Source organism: Leucopleurus acutus (genome assembly GCF_964270905.1).
Source record: "Leucopleurus acutus genome assembly, chromosome: 6".
NCBI lineage: Eukaryota > Metazoa > Chordata > Mammalia > Artiodactyla > Delphinidae > Leucopleurus > Leucopleurus acutus.
Genome location: NC_139149.1, coordinates 32465935 through 32488052, shown reverse-complemented (window position 1 = coordinate 32488052; position 22118 = coordinate 32465935). Strand labels below are relative to the sequence as shown.

The 22118-nt window shown below is 35.0% G+C and overlaps 1 protein-coding gene across 1 annotated transcript in view; it reads right to left on the bottom strand.

The window, feature by feature from the left end:
- The window catches only part of ARHGAP15 (Rho GTPase activating protein 15), a gene marked incomplete at its 3' end in the record, with an annotated part of 621352 nt that overhangs the window by 280251 nt on the left and 318983 nt on the right, over positions 1-22118 (bottom strand). The window lies entirely within an intron of this gene.

Below are 22118 nucleotides of genomic sequence, written 5' to 3'. Positions count from 1 at the left end.
ATATATATATATATACACACACACACACACGTAGGGGCAGTAGATGAAATCTGGGGGAGAAAATTGGTGTGAGTAGACGCAAGAGTTTTGAACTTGACCTGAGAAGAGCCAAATACTCATAAGTACAGTCCAGCAGACACTTTGTGAGGTGTATTTCCTGTACATAATGTCCATCTTTTACAATAATGCCCTATTTTATATTTTTTCTGATTTTGAAAGCAAATATGCATTTATTGTGAAAAACTTAGAAGATACAGAAAGAACAGAGAACACAACAATAAAAGAAACCAATGACAAATTTATTACTTAGAAAAACAGCAACCACTGTTGCTGTTGCTATTTTGGTGTATTTTTCTTTTATATCATATATTCATTCACATACTTAACAGTATTGAATGAGCCCTTACTTTGTTTAGAGATACATCTCTGAACAAGTAGATCAGGCCCCTGCTTTCATTCTCCTTATCAAACAAGTTCTGTAGCTTGTTTTTTCTTACCCCCACTTCACATTATACCATGCACATTCATTCTGCAATTGTTCTTTGAAAACAAATTTTTATAGTTGCATAACACATCACCATATAAATGCACAATGACTTATTTAACAAATGCCCACTGTTGGCAATTAGATTATTTCAAAATTTTCACTACACTCAAAAGCATTTTAATTTGGAGTTTCATATTGTTACTATTTTCTCTGAACAGATTTCTAGAACTGAAATTAAGTTTGGAGACTACAACTATTTTCAAGGTTCTCCGTGCTCAATTCCAAATTGCTTCACAGAAAGCTTATGTACAATACAGGTGGAATATTTGTATATATACCTGCACACACACACATATGCTTTTATATCTACCTGTTTATGTACAAGGAAGTATAATAGTTGATAAAATTTATAAAAATGTAATATGTTTCTTTCTGTTTAATATTATTTTTGTTTTTAAATGATGGATACGAAATACTATGATTTATTCCATCTTTATGATTCAAAATGTTACAGGGAAGCATGGAGAAACAAGGGAAATAAAGCATTCTTCTCTTCCTCATTTAACCAGATGCATCATTCTAGCATTTTAATAATATGCAGATGTCTTGACCCTTTGACTTGGATTGGATGCTGGCAAAAGCAAATCTTTGCAACTTGGATCTTCCTCTATGGCCACTCAAATCATCCTTCTTCTTGTACATCATTGTAGCTCTGAGATGGTGTTCACCATGACCTTTCTTGAAGTCTTCAAGTCTCAACCTGACACCCCTTTTTAAGGTAGGAAGTAGGCTGTTAAAACCTCTCTCCTCTTGACTAACCCAAGCTACTAGCAATCTTAAAAATTAAGTCAAAAAAAAGTTAACTCAGTATATAAAAATATAAAACTATGCCTCCAAACATTGAAACTATGTTGCTAGGATGATTTTCAGAGCACTAGTTCTCTGAGGCTAAAAAAGATCTAGCCAAATGCTTCCATAAAAACAAAAACAAAAGTATGGTGTACCTAACAGCCAGACTTAAGAGGTCACATGGCCTTGACTATCCTGACTAGTTTATCATTATTTACATCTCAAGCTGATCACAGATCAAGTATTGCAACCATCATTCCAAAAAAATTGTTCTGTGTTGCCACATTTAGTTGCTGTGAGATGCCAAAGCAATTGAGTCTTGACTTCAAAGCAATGAGTGATGGTTCATTCCCAAAGGAGAGAAAATCATTAGGAAGGAGGGAAAAATTTTTCTTTCCTCTTTAACTATTCATCAAACAGATGTCTATCTTGATGATCGTAACTGACAAAACCTAGAGTTCCTATCTTCCAGATCTGAGGAGTCCATTTTCAACAGTTAAGAGCACTAGAGACTTTCCGACTTTCTTTCCCATGGCCTATGATTCCCAGCCCTTCAACAGGAAAATCCTTTCCCTATAGTGTCTTCTGAACACACTGCTGGTAGTGCTACAAGAATCTGTGTGCAGGTCTCCAGAGCTGACTCCTCTGAGGAACTTCGTGGAAAATCAGGTTGGAACTCTGGTCATATTTAGCCTTCATTTCTGTGCAGACGACCCCCACTGTTCATGACAGCTATGGCTGCAGTGGTGATGTATGCTCTCTATTGCTTAATTTTGCAGTTCCTTGATTATATGGGTACTTTAAGATTTTTCTCATTGATTATTTGTGTGCTTTAGAATGCCATGAAAATGATCAGCTCTTTAGAAAACTGACATCAGTAAATTTTTAGACCTGTAACAGTTTTGAGGCAGATTTTGAAGAGATATTTTAGAATATTCTACTTTCTCCTTATTTCTTTTGGTTAATTTTTCTAAAATAACATATTTCACTGGTTTTCCATTGATGAGAATACAATTTTATATACTATTGTCTTGAAATTTAACTTCTGTATCTGCTTCACATTTTAAATTTTAATTGTGCTTTATATTCTTTTAGAGTCTTCAGTTATTTTTATTTTATTCTTAATAAGATTATTTTCAAAGGACTATCTCTTAGTTTAAAAGTAATTTTTGGGCTTCCCTGGTGGTGCAGTGGTTGAGAATCCGCCTGCCGATGCAGGGGACAAAGGTTCGTGCCCCGGTCCGGGAAGATCCCGCATGCCACAGAGTGGCTGGGCCCGTGAGCCATGGCCGCTGAGCCTGTGCATCCGGAGCCTGTGCTCCACAACGGGAGAGGCCACAACAGTGAGAGGCCTGCGTACCGCAAAAAAAAAAAAAAAAAAGGAATTTTTGTTTTATAAATGACTGGTTTTCTTCACTTTACCACTTTCACCTTCAAATTTCTTTAGTTATATTTAGTTATTAAAAAAAGTTTCTTGAGTTAACTACAGAATTGTTTAACTTTCTTTGTAATGCTAAAAACATTTCATGCTATGCATTTGCCTCAGAATAATATTTTGGTTGCATACTATTACACTTGATATTTATTGGGCTCTTCCTTAGGGCAAAAGCAACTGAAGGAAATGTTATTTTAGCTAACAAGTGACTTGGGGCATTTTGCTTAATATCTTGTTATCAATTTCGATTTTTCTTATATTTTATTATATCTTATTCATGTCATGTTTCTTTGTAATCTCTACATTTAGGATTTAAAAAAACATTTCTTTGTGGCTCTAGTATATGATTGATAATAATAAATATTATGTGGGATATTTTAAAATAATGTGTTGAGTCTGTACTTCAGGTACAAAGTTTAATATGTATTTAGTAATCAACAATACAAATATGTGAAAAATGTTTTTACCTCCAGTATAATCTTATGGACATTTATCTAGAATTAAATATGATATTTTCATACTAAATATTTTTACATATGCAAATTTCTAAACAGAAACAATTAAATAAATGACATAAGTTATTTGGAAACTTAAAGGTTAGAGTTATTTTAAATATAATTAGAAAATAACAAACATCTGAACAAGTTCATAGAGTAATTTCACTAATTTTAAAAATCAAACTACATTTTAAGCTTTTGCTTTTACTTTTTAACTCATCATCTGTTAAATCAATAAATGCTGGAGTTTAATTTTTGTTATTATATATTAATTTCTAAATCAACCTTCCTTGACATTTATGCTTTTTCCATCTGTCAATATGGCCCTTAAATTTTATTTTTATATACTGTATATATGCACACATGCATTTATATCTGTATAAAGATCTCTTTATCCTTCAAAACACACGTACAAAAATCATTTAACAATATAATTATTTATACATATTTGCAAGTAAAACTTAAAGAAAGGTAAGAGAAAATAAAAACAAAATTGTACAAAGCTTAAAAGATACAATGTGTGCTTAAGTTAAAATCTGGGCTCCAAAACTAAAATATTTGTGTTTTCTCCTCTATAAATGAATATAAAATTGTTCTTATTATATAGAGTGTTTTAAAGATGAAAAATGAGAAAACACACGCTATGTGATTAGAGCAAAACGTGGCACATGTGTTTATATTTTTTATTAATACTGATATTAATATGTAAATATTGACAAAAATTATTTCCCTTGTAACAGGAGAATCCTTTAACTTTTTGGAAATAAAGTTATCCATATCACTTTATATCTTTGTTTACTTCATATCATTACCTAATGTATTTAATTTTAATACAGAAGACAATGGAAAATGCAAAATTACTATTTTATTTATAATTATTCTAAAATTTTCTACAACCTCCAATTAATCTTCCACTCTGTGGTTTATATTTTTACCATTTGTTTTTAAAGTTATTCAAGTTATATAAATTGTTAGGTTTATTTGGTCTAATAGGAGTCCCTAATATGGATAACTGACATTTCAAGGGCACTTACTCTATTCTGGGCAATGTTCTAAGCACTTTCAGGGACTAAGTGATTTAGTCCTCACTACAAATCTATGAGGAAATGTTACCCAAGTCACACAGATGGTCCTGGCAGGGCCAGGACCTACACCCAAGCCATCTGGGTCTAGCATCAATGCTTTTCATCACTGCACTGCAGCTGGACAACCAGGTGAGCTCCTAACCTAATCTGCACTTAAAGTAGCACTTGCTTCCTAACAGCTGGGCTCTAGGTCATTTAACACTGTTTCTATTACTGTAAAGTGACAGATTCTCATTCCTAGGGCCAGATAGGAAACAATTCCAGCCTCTAGAAGACTGAGGAGGAACAATGACACTAGGACTCAAGCTTGTAGCATTTTGACTTATCAAATTCTTCCCTTATGAACTCTTGGTGGACCATGGCTCATGGTGCTACTTAACACTCCATAGATAGGAGCTTGGTCTTAATGTGGATGCAAAATTTCTGAGAAGTTCAGTGTGAGATATAAATGTAAACTTAAGCAAAGTACTTTGCCAAAAGCATATTTAACCAGTCATTATTGTATTCATTTTGTTGAGAAAATCAAAAAAGGTATATTCTAACAATATTTCATGCGTAAATTCATCATTAAATCATTTTGATAGAGAATAGTAAATACCTACTTAAAATGTGACCATAAACACTCTTTGTCAATGTAGAATTGAGAGCATCTGGCACCTCTTTCATATCAGTGCTTCAAACAGTGCAAGCAACTTCTCAAATGCACCTGTGACACGAATGTGTGAACTGAGTGCTTGTTCCCACTACTCTAGCTTTTAAGGGTTCTTGTCAACTTTGCTTAGACCTCAAATATCAGTTCTAGCTTTTTAGAGCTTATTTGTCTTCCCTCAGTCCCCAGATACAGATCTCTCTGATCTGAGTTAATCCATTTATATTATGAACATATTATAATACAGGGACATTAAGAATGTCCCTCTATAATTGGAATGTAACAAATACATTGAGAGGAATATTGCTCTGTGTAACTTGTTTCTTCACTGCTTTTCAGAGTTGATTGGCTGATCTATCTGGTTGGGCCTGGGTCCCTTTCCTTTATTACCATTCCATCTAAAGTCATTTCCTTTCTATCTATTCAGTGGAAGAAAAGCAGAATTTAAGAGTCAATGAAGAGCTTTACTCCACTGTTAGAACCGCCAAATGAACAAGCAAATAAACAAATATAGAATGGTTGCTGGTTAGGCTGTTTTCCAGACAAATAAAGCACATCTCTGGTGGTTTTAAATATCAGATTCTGATTTTATCCCAATATTTTTCCTAAGATTTTGAAAGAGTAAAATTATCTGTATATGATTCACCCCTGACTTACGATGACCTTGGTCCAATAGTGAAAGACTAGTGAAAGACTGGGTAGGGAAAAAGAACTCTAATTCCTGACTTTCTTGACAAGCCCTTAAAATAGCAGTTTCTTTACTATTTGAGCCTGAAGTCTAGGTATCAATTACTAACAAATAAGAGGCCTCAGGGCCTCTCAATGACCGTGATTACAAAGGAAGGCTTCTGGAACACTCTTTCCACCCAACTTTGCAAGGATCAATTTGTTCCTTTTCTGTTTATTCCCAGTCAAAATGCTGATAAGTAATTTCAGTTAAAGTCCTGCAACTTCACTGCACTTTGTAATTCCGTATTATATTGCCAAAGCTTAACCCCCTCAGTAGGACCATCCAAGTTATATAATTATACCAGTTAGCTGAGTTTTCTGCTGTCTTCTGAAGTAAGGCAAATGCACTGAAGCATGTGTTCTATCAGATTTGGCAAGAGGAGTCTGTCTCTAGAAACAAAGAAATTGACTCCTATCTTCATCATCTCTTTTATGATTGAGTAAATTTGTTTTCACTAAGTAAGCTAATATATCTATGTTAATTCTGAATCAAGACTTTTATAAATGGAAACAAAAGAGGACAATGTCTGACTAAGTTCAGACTGACTACAGTTCAGTCTTCTGTAAGTCATTCCATATGCTATTTTTTTCCCTATAAATCCCAAAGAAATTTTGAAAATATGTTAATCTAAGAGACTTCAATCATCTATCTCTAAGGTAACCTTTCCTGAACCAAATTAGGAAGACTCTTCAAAATACTATGGATGAAAATTAAATATGCATACCAATGTTAGTATTAACATTTATTGAGTTCTTACTTTATGCCAAGCACTGCTACAAACATCACATACATAATCTAATTTATGCTTCCAAACAACATAGGTACTATGGTTATTGACATTTTCAAGACTGTAAAACAGAATATAAGTGAGTTTTACAAGTTTATAGAGCTAGTAAGCAGCAGAAACCTTCAGCCTCATTCCCAAACCCAGAATCCTCACGGAACAATGGTTATGGCTCCAGGCTGTGGATTCAGAATGCTTGGTTTTGAATTCTAACTCTGCCATTTTTCAGCTGTGTAACCTTGGGCATATTGACTAACATTTCAGTGCCTCACTTACCCACTAGGTAAAATGCGGATGATGGTAATACCATTGTACCTCATAGGTTTACTGACAGAATTAAATGAGAGAGAACATGTACACTGCTTAAAACGGGGCCTACAGCCTGGTAAGCACTCCCAAACAATAGCTATTTCTATACCATACTTCTGTAGCATGGGGGACATGAAAGCTCCATTCTTACAGTACTGTTCATAAATTTGGCATAAGGATGGTCCTTGAGTGATCATCTAATGATGATTTTCCTACCAAATATTTTTATAATGGGAAATCTTATGTTTATTTAAAATTCTACCATATTGTCCCAATGTTTTCTTGTGATAGTCACTTAGTTATTTATTAAGATAGGAAGAAATGATACAAGATTAGAAATCCACAGAACCTCTGTGAGAGGACTAACTGCATCTCTTTTTAGGTTTTCCCTCCTACTCTCTCATGGTCATATGAGCCCTCTCATTTTAGATTGCTAGGCATTGAGAAAAACCATCCAAAGGGGTCACAGCTGGGGACCTCTCCTACAAGGGTGCACCTCAGCACACAGAATGTTGCACATACATCTTTTACATACTTATCCTTAAACTGTTTATCTGGCACATCGACAGGCAGCTGGTGGAACAAATAGGAAATCCGGGGAAGCACATTCATTTTTAAAGTGTTAATGCGTCCAATCCAAGAGACAGTAATGTGCTTCCATCCGTTAAGATCCCCTTTAATGCTTCGAATTGGAGGGCCATAATTTAAATGAAATGTGTTATCCAACCTGGAAGGTATTCCACATCCTAAATATTTAATTGATTTCTCCATCAGGGGAAGACGAGCCTACACAATAAGCAGATCCTGTCTATATCTAAGTGTCTGATTAATAGTGTCTCTAATTTAGGGTAATTCAGGAGTTTACAACTTATAAAATGGCTATTTCTTCCACGTTCCTCCCAAAGTACCAAGAGAATTGTGTCTGGATTAATTGCAAACAGCAGACAATCCTCTGTGTATAATGAAAACTCAGAGTCAGCATCATCCAGCCATGCACCTATAATTTGAGATCTCATCTGAATATTTTTCACAAGGGGCTTCACATCCAAAGTAAATTGAAGTGGCAAAGGAGGAAAGTTCTAATTGTTGCATCTCCCTATTAAAAAAGTTTAACAACTCAAGTTCATTCCTGCAGGTTTTTACTTAGTTGAGTCTTAGCTAACTGAGTGAGGAAGATAAATCAAGCTACTTGCAGATTTTCCTAATGGTGCAAAGTTTGGCACCCTGAGGACTATGGAAATGTCTATTACTACACTTGTGAAGGAGAGAAGTGGAACAAGACTGTGGGTGGCTGGATCCATATGAGTGATTTATTACCCCTGAATCCACTTAGTCATTTCCGGATAAGCACTTAAGTGCCAAAGGTTATGGTCATTTTCAGTTTAAGAAAAGAACAGGGTACATCTTAACATACAAAACAGATATATTATTTGGAGAAATGGTCGTTTTTTTTTCTGAGTTTACTAGCAAATTGGAAAATTTGAGTTTATATGTTTAAATGTATCCTTGAACTTTACCTAAATATGTTTAATTCTGATTTTATGAGGTCCTTTCAATTCCACTTGTTTTTAGAAAAAAAGCTGTGTTCTGTTAAATTTTATTTTGGGATTTGATGCCTGAAACAAAAGAAATTAAAAATTTAGTGGCATGTCAGGACTATAATTTGTTGATGTTAAATTTACCTTTTCTGTGGCAGTTTTTCTCTGTATTCTGGAAGAGCTACTTTGTAAATAGCTTAATTTTTGTTTAAATACAAATTAGAATCAATTTTCTGGGGAAAAATAATCAGTATAGCTCCTGTTCTCCACAACAAAGAAAATACATTTGTAGACATATTCTGGAAATTTAAATCCCTCAATGCTCTTCTGAGCAAGTCCGAGGAGATTTGAAGACTGACATTTTGTACTTTGCTATTCCCAAGAGGCATATGTATGATCATCTTTACTGAGGTTTGTTCCAGTTCCTGCTGAATTAATATGCATTTTCGTTAACTAATCTTGAAACAACAGGAATAAAGTTTATCCAGGTCTTTTATACCTCAGAGAACAAAACAAATACTACAAATCTTTAGAGAGAAAGGATATACAAAGGGCTTGAGGTGAATATTTCAAAGCAAATACTCTTTAAATGATGTGCAAATTATTTCAGCTCTTGAGCATGATTTATGAAAGGGGATTAGCCCACTGAAATAAGAACCGAGTTTAAAATGTTGGGTTTCAAAGTCAAAGACGAGAAGTGGTTACAAGAAAAGGAAGGAGAAAGGCGATAATCATTTAGAGGAGGGATTTGTTTTAGTTTTTCCTCTAAACTGACTCACCTTAAATTAAGTATCACCAATTGTTGTACTTAACTGCAGTAGGAAATATTGCGTTTCTCCTCTAATTTTCTCTAAAGTTAGGATTGTAATAATTAAGAAACGATACTGGAATATTTCAGCAAAAAGGTCTCTACTTGCCATGTAAAAAATATAATCACAAACTGTGTTAAACAAAACTATTCAAGCTGAAAAGGATAACTTCTAAGAGTCTTGAGTGAGAGAACACTTTTTTTCAATTCACAAGTCACATCTATAATAACACAACATAATACATTCTAATATTCCAATATGCTCTTCAAGTAACAGTTAAAAGCTTCTTCTAAGACTTATGAAAATGACTGCTTTTATGTAATTGTTAAGAGTATTAAGTGAGCTCACTTCTTATGATTCTGTAATGACCTGCTATTGCTATTCTGGAAGGTAAAGGAAATTTTAATGATTCCACTTGCATGTGATTAATATCTAATGCTTCTTGACTAAAATTCAAGATTTTGTTCAATAAAAATGAGTTAAGCAAAAATTGTATGGGTTCTCAGTCAAAACCTTCAGTGAAATCAGTTATGTCCAATTTAAAAATAAGGCATGGAACCTCAATAATAAACCTAGGTACTGACGAGGAAAAATAAAGAAGATTAATTATTCTTACGTAAGCCGTCCTGGAGTAATAAAACTAAGTGAAGTGTATCCAGGCACTACTAAAATTTTGAGGATACTCTTTCAATCTGTCTCATTACTATCCAACAAGTTTTTAAAAGACTGGGCATTTAGGGGCAAATTTGTAAGAAAGATTCTTACTTAGAAAAGATTATCATTTGCCCAGCTCAGTTTGCATTTCCTAGAATAAATAAAGGTGGATCTGAGAAAATGATGCTTTATTTCCGAGATAGTTATTATTACCTCTTCCTGGTGAATGAAATTTCATACTACCAGAAGGAGTAATCAGACTTTATTTGGAATCTATCCTTTACTTTTTGATCACTAAATTGTGAGCCTACTTCTTTTCTGGCAATTTTTCTAAACTACTTCACTAACGTGCAAGCTGGTAGGCCTTGATTGTTTTGGCAGGCACAACAGATAAACTTACTCTATAAGTAAAACAGCTATATCGTGACTCATTCAGAATTATGACATATAACCTGAAAGGCCAATGAGAAATGAATTCAGGTACCCAAGAACAACATTAAAATAAAAGACATTTAAGCCATAAAATACTATAATTCTTGCATTTGGAGAAGAAAAATAACAAAAAGAAGGCTATGTATGAGACTGTGTGCTCCCATAAGAGCCAAATGGAAAATAAGAGGTAAATAGCCTTTCAGATGGACTTTGCACGTGAGCACATCCAGGGAATTCGTGAATCACTTCCAAGGAATTGTTTGGAGCTTTGGTTTCTTGGATGTTTGTCTTGGTGAGGGTAGTTTATTCTTGGCTAAAATTTCATTATTGTGGTTGTTGTTTGGCTAGAGCTGTTGACTTTTTGACATGGATAAGTCAGAGTTCATGACTTGGGTGTTTGCACAGGCAAAAGCTGTAAGGAAAGTGTAAGTTGGTTCTGTCTCAGTTAGTCTGCAATTAGGGGTTGAAAGGGGTTGGTGAGATGAAATAAGTACTCACCATCCAAAATCAGTGCCATGGCATGGCCAACGTGATAATAACCACGTGTAGGGTTATTTTACATAAAGGCAGACCAGATAGCTCTTCTACATAAGTAGGTCTTGTCAAAGTCTCAAAGGCCACTCTCTGGCTCAAGACTTCCAAAAAAGTACTTAGAGAAATTATTTTTGTCATATGGGAGCGTCCTTCTCAAAATTTAATATGCATATAAATCACCTGTTAAAACAGAGATTCCGTTTAGTAGGGTTGGGATGGGGCTCCGGATTCTGTATTTCCTGATAAGCTCCCAAGTGATATTGCTGCTGCTGATCCACAGACCATACTTTAAGTACAAGAATCTAGCAAGATCCTAAAAGAACGAGACATAGGATGCCAGTTCTGTTGAACTCCTAGGCATCCTGATGTTTCTTTTATCCTAACCACAGAAGCAATGGGTATTTGGGAACTGCCAAGAATCTTCCCAATACATATCAAGAAAACCTGTCAATATCCCCTCAGAAATCTCTGGAATTTTCTCCCTTCTCCACTCTAATTACCTAGTTTCAGTCTGTATTACGTTACTTGGTCCACTGTAATAGTTTCCTGATGTATCTCCTTATATCTGATTTTTCACTTTTTTTGTGCTACCTGTCTCTTTGCCATTCTCCACATTTCTGCCAAAATTATCACTCTGAATATCAGATCTGTAAATGTCTCCTGCCTGCCTGCCTGCATAAAAGTGTGTCACTAGGCACCCATTACTTATAGTATAAATCAAAATTTCTTAGCATTCTGTGCAAGACTCTTTGCCAATGTTTCCTGCTCATTTCCAATCTGATCTCCAGTTGTTGCCCTAATGTTTTGTGTATTACAGGCTCGCCAGTCTAGGGTGTTCTCCAAACATGTTATGCTCTAATAGTTCTTTCTTTCCTATCTTAATACGTACCCATTTTCTTCTCTGCCATTCCTGTTTTCTCAATCTGAAAAATTCCCAGCATTTCATAGCAGTATTAAACTCCAGGTAACTTATATTTTCCTTTGTTGCCTTCCTTTCCCTGGTTCTCTCCACACCCCCATCTCCCACCTGTATTTCCAGGGATGACTTCCCAAAAATATTACCTACACTCAAATCTTTGTCTCAGGGACTGTTTCTGAAGGAATCCAAACTAAAACACCCATCAAGAGGTCAGTGCCTCACATTTCAACCTTTCCCTTCATTTCTCATACATAAAATTCAAAATTGTTTTCTTTTTTTTCAGCTCACTCACTCTGTCATTTATTTACTCACTCAGTCAGACATTTAATATTGAACACCAATATATTTCGGACTCCGCCCTTAGGTAGCGGGGATGATGAGGAGTAATCATCAGAAGGTCATGATTTATACCCTCAGGCACTTGCAAGCTAATGGAACAGGGAGATCCTGGCTTCAGCAGATGACAGAAACCTTGGTCAGCTAGGGTTGCCCCTGCCACATATCAACCCCCTTCATTCAGATAGAGTGGGCCTAGGGAGGCATCCTGGAATGCTTACCAGTCTCTGTCAATAGAGTGTGCTTTGGTGAGACCAGATCTTAAGCATCTCTCACTTTACTCTGTATAAGTGGCTCTGTATTCATGTGGGTTTGATAGTTTTACTTTAGTCAAAAAAAGCTATCGCAAAAAAAAAAAAAAAAAAAGAAAAGCTATCTCTTTATCACCAGATGTGTTATGACATTTGGCTTGGTTCTAATATATATATACATATACATATATATATATATATATATATATACACACACACACACATATATAAAACATTAAAATTAAACAATATCTTTCCTTGTTTTTAAGTGAAATTACATAACTTTCTGTCAAAACTCTACCATTGCATCATTTTGCTCTTTTATGCAAGAATGAAAAGGCAACTGATACTTCATGACATTTAATCTCTAGAGATTGCCATAACATCAGGCTCACACTCAGGAATGGAAAACCAAGGGTTTATTCCCCATAACACTCGGAATCCCTTAATAAAACAGAGATAAAAGTGTACATAATGCTATGAGTCAATAGAATAATGAAGATATTAAAAAATTAAGCCTTTGATAAATTATGCATTTGTTTGATCTGATTTCGCCAACTGTTCAAATCAGTGGCAAAGTGCATTCCTGCTATATTTCTAAAGAGAAAATTTGATGAACTTATAGTAGACAAATGTCATGATTATTTTACTCAGAGTACACCCATTTAGAAATCATTATCTAATATTTATATTGTAATATAAATCTACATAGTTCTTAGATATATTTTAGATCTAGTATATACATTATCCTTAGATCTAATATATTATTATCTCCTTAGATCATACAATATTGTATATATGCTTTATATTTATATAAAAATTATCCACTGTATTTATCTGAAAAGTCAGTTTCTGGAAACTTAAGAAACTTGTCCAAATCTTATAGTTAGCTTATCTTGGCGGTAAGAATTGTACTTAAAATACCGATTGTTAGACACAAATTTCTGACACAATCCCATATAACCTTTTGAAGAAGGTGCATACAACACTTTTCTAACTTTTGTGTGGATTTTTATAAAATTACTGGATTTTTATAAATATGCTGACCTTAAAGAAAACTATTCTCAGAGTCTTCTAAAAATTATCAAAACTACTATCTTTTTTGTACATTATAGAGTGTCTTCTTCTTTCTCGCCTCCAATACAGCCTTGAAAATTCTAAGTCAGAGCCCACAGAACAGCATCAAGAATAATTATGAACCAGAGTGATTCTCTCAAATAAAATAGAAGGTTATTGTAAATAGTGCCAACCTAGATGTCCATCAACAGATGAATGGATGAAGGAGATGTGGCACATATATACAATGGAATATTACTCAGCCATAAAAAGAAACAAAATTGAGTTATTAGTAGTGAGGTAGATGGACCTAGAGTCTGTCACACAGAGTGAAGTAAGTCAGAAAGAGAAAGACAAATACCGTATGCTAACACATATATATGGAATCTGGGGAAAAAAACAACGTACTGATGAACCTAGTTGCAGGGCAGGAATAAAGACGTAGACATAGAGAATGGATTTGATGACATGGGGTGGGAGGGTGAAGCTGGGGAGAAGTGCGAGTAGCATCGACATATATACACTACAGAATGTAAAATAGTTGGCTGGTGGGAAGCAGCAGCATAGCACAGGGAGATCAGCTCCGTGCTTTGTGACCACCTAGAGGGATGGGATAGGGAGGATGGAAGGGAGGTTCAAGAGGGAGGGGATATGGGGACATATGCATGCATATGGTTGATTTGCTTTGTTGTGTAACAGAAACTAACACGGTATTGTGAAGCAATTATACTCCAATAAAGATCTATTAAAAAAATAGAAGGCTAGAATGCATGATAGAAAGATACTGAGAGGACAGTAACTTTAAGCAAAGGGATTAGGCTTTTCTCTTTTCTCTCCCCAAAATCTTAGTCACTTTTATCCTCATTGAATGATAAAACACTTACTTATACATGACTTTGCTAGGTACAGTACATGATACCTGCAAAAATATACCATTGCTTTGAGATTTACAGTTCTAAGAGAAAACTAAGAGAGACATACAAATAGTGACCTTAAAATACCAAACCAGTACAAGTAGTCAGGATGAAGAAATAATCCATTATTGTTCATAAAAATGTTTCAGCAATTTTATCTTCATTTTTAGCACAGAATGAGAAGTACATTGATAATGGCCATTTGAATATCCTCATCCATTCATTCACTAATTTAACACTGCACATTTTGAGTACTCTCAAATATCATCAAGCCACTCTGATAGTTGCAGATAAAGCTAAACTAGAGTTCTCTTTAGAGTCTGGCAGTCTAGTGGACAGACAAACAGACATGGATAATTAGCTTGTTGTTACACACTTTGGCCACTGCAATGGTAGAGATATGCACTGAGTACTAAGGATCTCCTAACTCACCACAGAGGTTTGGGAAAGCTTTTTGGAGGAGGTGTGGCTTGAGCTGAGTTGAACGGGATGTTAATTTAGCAAAGAGAAGACACTGATTTAAATATAAACATCAGCACAGAGTAGCGTGCATCAGGGATTATAACTGTCATTTTCCTGGAACATAAATCATGGGTCAGAGAGAGGTGGGAAAAAAACTGGAGAAGGGGACTCAGTGATAGCTTTCTATTGAGGAACTTGGACTTGAGCCATTCCAAACGCAGTAATTTAATTAGAAATTGTTCTTAACCTTTGACTTCAGTTTGGAGGTCACCATCTCTGACGGCACTATCCCAGTCCTACATTTCGTATTTAGCCATCGCATCTCCTATTTTACCTCTATTTTTTTAGGCCAATTGATTTTGTATACAAAAAGGGTATATTTACATTACTGAAATTGGGTAGCAGGAGTATTTAGGTTCTATTTAAATAATCAGAGAAAGATGAATTGGCAGACTGATTTACCATTCTCCAGACATTCATAAGCCATTTCTTGAAGGAAGCTAAGAGTCCTAATGTTATAGATCACATTTTATTGCATTTCGATGGAAAGAGCTGGTACTTTTGGATACAACTCATACTTTGGGAGGAAAGCAATACCTGATTTTCCTTACATGGATGTGGGCTTTACTATGAGTAATGAGAAATAAACTTATTTTCCAAGAAAATCTCATCGATTATACATGTTTACAGTTAAATGTTTTCCCTAAGCATACTTTTGGGCCTATTTGGGACACCCAAATAAATGCATTAAAAATCAAATTTTTTTTTTTTAGGATTTTGAAGAAAAATAGCATTATTCCCGCACTCCAGAAACAAAAAGGAGTATACCAAATAAATTCTGTACACAGAAAGAGTTGATCATTTGCATTCAAAAGAATGCTTTTTTCTGCACAGAGATTCACTGTAAGAATGCTTTAAATATCATGTTTAGCTAAGATACTTTAAACTTGATATGACACCAGTAAACAAATATCATATACCTAACTTTACAAGAAAATATTAATATATGCCCATTCTAGGGTCATGGAATAAAGAGAGGAGACACTTTCAGAGGAGATCAAAGGACATTTTTTTCTATTGTTTACCATCACAGTAGTGTATTCATGCTAAGGAAGTATTGCTGGAGAGTTACAGCAAACAGCCCTCTGGATCTGGCCTATTATTGAAAGAAAGATGCCATTTGACCTAATGAAATCAGAAATTGATTAAATGCAGTTCATCTAAGGGGAAATATGGTCAGGGAGTTACTGCCAGGGTCAAGAGGAGATGCGGTGATCTAGTGCTTGAGTGCTGATAGGGTTAGATAGACTTTCAGAGTAGCTGATGCTACAAGATACATGACAATGGACACTGAAAGGTCAGAGAGCGAGATCAACCCCTTAGATGGGAAGGAAGAGATTAATCAGAACATCCTTTGCTCAGCTTATAACTAAGTCCTCTTATCCAATGATTCACGGAGAACTGAATGTTTTGAAGAGACTGTAATCTATGGGTCCCAGGAAACTTGAATTGCTGCTAACTGTCTTGGAAACACATGTCAGAACAATTGCTGTGGTCACACAGTGCCTCAGTGAAGCCCTGGAACCTTCGTGAATAATACTGGTTTTTGTTTTTTTTAATTAAATAATACTGTTTTGACAAAGTAATTCAGATGTCTGATTATCAAGTGTGCATTTAATCTTTACTGTTTGTTTGTTTGTTTTTCTCATAATGTTTAACTCTTCCAGCTTTGGCAATGTAAATTTTCTTTTAAAACTTTTCATTTTTTTCTTCACCAAACTGGAATATTTTGAAATAAAGAACTCCCTTAACCTGTGGGAAACAATCAAGAAGAGAGCTGACACTCACTGTTCCTTAGATATTGTGTCTTAAATGTCAACTACGAACTGGCATTTTCTATTGGCACTTGCCATCTACCTCTACAAGGATTAAATCATGTGTTGCTGCAGCTGCTGACTTTCAACACCCCCTGAAAGGAGTTCAGGTGGAGAGCAGAAATGAGGCACTCTGTGCTCTGAGAAAAACTGGCAGAACAGGTCTTCAGATAGTTAGATATTTTCAGGAGCCAATTTTATGACCCCAATTCTTGTATCTCTTCATATCTGGAAAAGTGCTAAAATCCTTCATGGCGACCTCTGCTCCTTGTGACTAGCAGTAACCTGCACGGGACTAGCAGAAACTGTCTGTAAAAAATATGTGCTTGATTGCATGTATTCCCCTTCACCAAAATCACATATATACTGACCTTGCCCCCTGCCTCTGTGGAGCAGTTTCTCAGAGCTATCTGGGATGCTGTCTCCCGGGCTGCAGTCCTCATTTTGTCCCAAATAAAACTCTCACATTGTGCGGTTTTTTTTAAGTCAACATAACTATAGTAAAACAAATTTATTTTTATTTTCACACTTCAGTTCAATAGTTTATTTTTCTCAGGTGGATATTGAATGAAACTGGTGCCAGGGTACCAATATTGATTTTAGTGGGAAAAAAAAGAATCAGATAATTGACCACCTTATCTGAATCTGGATCTTTCTGACAACACGTTTACCCATAATATTCTACACAACTATTATGATTTTTTTCGTGTGTGTCCAGGTAAGAGCTTTTCTGTTTCTTCAGAGCTAGATATAATTTCTTTGTGCAATTTTAATATTGTTTTCATTTTCTTGGCAGATGGCTTATTCATCTTACTATTTTCATGCATTGGCAAGATTAGGCTGTTTTATACAAAATTCTTAATAAGAAGAAACTTTAACATATGTATTTATATGACTCTCCAGAACAGGCCTCACAATATGTTTTGAACAATTGCTAATTACATATTTATCCAGGAAACTAGTATGACTTTTCCATTTCGGATAATAATGAACATTTTAATAAATTTTGTTAATTATATAGTTACCAGAAAGGTCACAATAGTCACAAGAAAAAATATATTGGCTTTTGGAGAAAAAGTAGGAAAACAGTGATTTATCAATGTTTTACATTTAAAGAGGTCTTAATGTAACTCATACTCAGAAAATTTGACTTTTCTCTTAAAATTTTCAAATTACAATTAGAAAATGTATATATTCTTTTATTGAATTGTGAACATGAGTAATGCCTAATTGTGTGTGTGTGTGTATATGTGTGTATATACTCCAGTTTTCAATTGTGAAACTTTCAAACATACAGAAAACAACAGCATCATGATCACTCCTATAGATACCACCTAGATTCAACAAATGTTAACATTTGGGACAATGCCAGACTAATCTCTCATTACATACATGTCTTACAAAGAACATCTGACCTTGCTGAGGACTCACTTCCCCACCCATGCTGCAAAAACTTCCTCTGCAGTCCTTCATTCTCTCCTTTTCTGACTATTTCTTCTGGCTTGGAGGCCTTGCATTCCCTCCTTGCCATCACTGGGGATTTTCAGGGTCCAGGAATCTCCTGGCCAAAGCCATTCTGAGAATCCTGATTGCACTGGTGGAGTTGGTGTAAGGGTGGGGGGAGGAGAAAAAGGGAAACCAGATGGAAAGCAATGCTACTGGGAAGGCAGAGCTCCTAGGACAGAGGTGCAACAAACTCAGAATGAACTGTTCCCTAGAAACAACATTCAAAATGATTGCATAAGATTCAAGTGTGCTTTTGTGGCTAGTACATGGTTTCCTTACGAAAATGTGTTGAGGTCTAAGCCACCAGTTTACAATTGGATTTTGAGAAGTTAGTCTACATACAGTTGTGGATGGCCAGTATTATAATTATTTAGATTAGCACAAAAATGAACTGCCTTCTCTATCACACTTGTTTTCACTTGGCATGACCATTATTGCTTTGCAGGCAAATTTTTAAACAAAAATATCACTAAAGTTTCACAAGCATTTTCATTTTCTGCACTGTATAAATATCTCAATCCAATTTTTCCATTCTTATCTTTATTCCTGTAGCCTTGTACATACGTTCTTGTTACATACATCACTAAGGAGCTGTGGAATTAGGAAATCCATATCTAAAATACTTTTAGGATTTCACCCAGAATACATTTGGTTTTTATGATGCTTTCATCAAAAGACAGTTAATAGGAAACCCATTTCCTTTCGGTTCTATTACTTTTGATTTTATTCTTCTAACTTATGTTCATTTTGGGGTGCTTATTTATAATGCTAAGTATCAATTTTGTATAAACTTATTCAAGATTTCCATACATGGATTTACAGCTTAGCAATTGATTAGCATGAGATATACTACTCCTACAGCATAATCTAAATACAAAAATAATTTTTAAAAGTTTAAAGTACAGATGTGTGGAGCCAGGAATTTTAGTGGTGTGGCTTCAGATATATCTATTAATGAAAAATAATAAATACATGAATGAGGGAATAAACTAGAGGTATGGCTAAAGCAATGGTGAAATGGCTAGATGCTGAATCCTTTCCATCAACTGGAGTTTCTTAATGAACTGCTCTTCTGGGCATAAATGAATCAAGAGTATTTCTTGGCTCCCTTGTGCTAGTTCCTGGTGTGCTGCTCCCAAGAATGCCCTGGCTGCCATTTTCACCTAGGGAGTCGCCAGGGAAAAGACCAGCTGCTCATATTCAGATTTTTGCAGCCATAACTCCCATATCCAGTTCTGGCTCCTTTCCCCTATTTCCTCTACACTCAGAGAGAAGATGTCAAGTATATATGCCTTGCTCCAGTCTTCTATCAGACACCACCCTTGGCTCATGCCCTAGTTTGCTGCCATCTGCTTGGGGACATAGAGGGTAATAATAAGAGCTCCTACTTATTGAGTGCCTGCTGTGAGCTAAGTATTTACATATCTAATTTCACATTCTCACTTGCTCCTGCAAGGACAGTATTAGATCCATTTTTATAGATCTAGAAAGTAAAGCTCAGAAAAGTTCAGAAAGCTCTCCAAGGTTTCTTGGATTTATATTTGAGCTTTTCCTCTTTGCCATCAGTGGAAGACGCTTCTCTTTCCTCGGAAAAATATGTTAGCATTTTCTTTGACTGACTCTCCACTTTCCATAACAGCCCTCCCTGGAGAGCTGCTCTCCCACTCTCATCCCATGCTGGTGTCCTGAATTTCCCACAGTGATTTGGCCCTTACATTGAATTTTCTGGCTTCTTGTCTGTTAGACTCAACTGATATCTTAAAATATCTGATTAGTACTTAATAGTGTTGGCAGGTTAGAATCATATTTTAAAAAGGAAAGTATATTTAAGCACTTAACTTTCTGATTCACTCACTGAAAGTACATATTTTTTTTCCCATGTTATACAGAGAAACTGGACAATGAAATGACCACCTGTTAGCTGCTAATGATGTTCACATGCCTTTAAAAAAAGTAATTCTGGCTTTATCTGTCTACAATCTTGGCGACAAAACTCGTGGGAACATCAAGGGCACAGGAAGCCAAAGGCAGCAAACTGACAATAAAGTTTGTTCTTAGACTGCTAATAAGGAAGGAGACACTGTGACTCTCTAACTCCACATAATTATTTAATCTCAAGAGGGTGACATAAAACCGAATGCATGCTTTAAAAACCTAAGTTTGGGTGCTCAAATCTGGGACTGAGATCAGAGGGGTTTCACAGAGCGTATTTCCTACTTGAAAAAATATTTTAAAAAGCATCAAATATAAAATATGCCAATCACTATTTTAAATGCATAGCTAATTTGATATTGTGTGGGTGGGTCAATCATTATGCCTTTCAAATGAAAATGAATATGTAAATACCGAATGAACTTCATTCAAAGTATTAGATGGATATTAACTGCATCCTACGTTGCAAAAAATATACTAGTCCTAAAAAAGGCTTACAACTATAAATATCCACCAAAATACAGTAACGAAGCATTTTCTAAAATTAGGGCTAGCAGTAAAGATTAAATGACCCTTTTAGTTTAACAGTGAAATCAAAGTCCAAAGGCAACATCTGGTTTTAATTCTTTTGCTAATATGTTTTTCGGTCCCTATTTAAGTTTATTGATTTATATGGATCTCATCTTTAATGTAATATTTCCACCCAAGGCCAAGGTTGATATAAACTAAGTTTACCTTTTATTTGTTCATTTCACTATAGTGTGATGGTTAAAAGCACAGACTCTAATATCGGTTTGCTTGGGTTTGAAACTTGTCTCCATAACTTGTTTTTTGTACAAGTTGCTTTAATTTTCTGTGCCTCAGTTTCCTCATCTATAAAATAGGGTTAATAATGGTACCTATGTCATTGGGTTAGTAGAAGGATTAAGTAAATCAATATAAGACAAGCACTTAGAACAATGCCTGAATAGTAAGTACTCAGTATTTGTTAGCTATCATTACTTTTTAACTGCAAAGAAAAAGGTGAATATGAGGTCATTATACAGTTAAATACATTTTGAAATGAATAGAATGAATCATACGTCTCTTTCCTTGTCTTTAGACAGGATTGAATTTAAGCCCAAAATAGACAAATAACTGTCTCTCCCAGTTAAAAATAAATTCTAAAGAGAAGCGGCTGGTGTTCTACCTGTAGGAATTTTTTTCCCCAGTATGGTCTGAAAACATTTCAAGTGACTATTGCTGAATACAAAATCCATTTACCTCAATGTTTCTCACACACACTTTTATAAACCTTTATTTTCTCCTGAGCTTTAGGCTTCAGAAATGTGCCAAGGTCTCCTCCAAACCAGCAATTATATCTGAGATTCCAGAGCTACTGCTCATTGCCTCATGCATCCTTTTATATCCACTACAAATGTTTATGTAGTTAACATTAATTATGTACTCACAGTTGAATTCTAATTCTAAAATCTTATGTCTGATCCCATATGAAGTCAAGAGGGACAATGACCAGGAATTCAAGAGAAATCTTCAAATGAGATAACTTCAAACTGTACCATCATATGGAAAACTTTTAAAAATGGCATTGTTTATCTTCCACAAATAATTTGGAAAGCACCATACAGTCCAAGACACTAACATTGATAATTTTAAGCTCTAAGTTAACACAACTGCTACCTAAATAATGTACCTAACAGTTGTTGAAACTATGGTATGGTTCTTTGAATAATGACAGTTTTGAAAGGGTGCTCTTACTCAAAGTTGTCATGCTGTTTCTAGATCTGGGTTCCTAATAATTTAGATTTGGAAGATATAGTATCACATATAAATAGTTTCCCTCTTTCTTGTCATGTGGGTGAATGTACATGTACATTTATGTATAAATATGTATAATACTCTCTAATGCACACAAATATGTGTATCTACACATATGGTCATCTAGCATATTTACTCATATACATATGTAGATAAGGAGATATTCCATAATCAGCCTTTCTCTACTTACTGAGTTCTCCTTAAGTTCAAAAAGCTAGGATATAACTACACTGATCTTCGGTCAGAGGGAAATTGCAG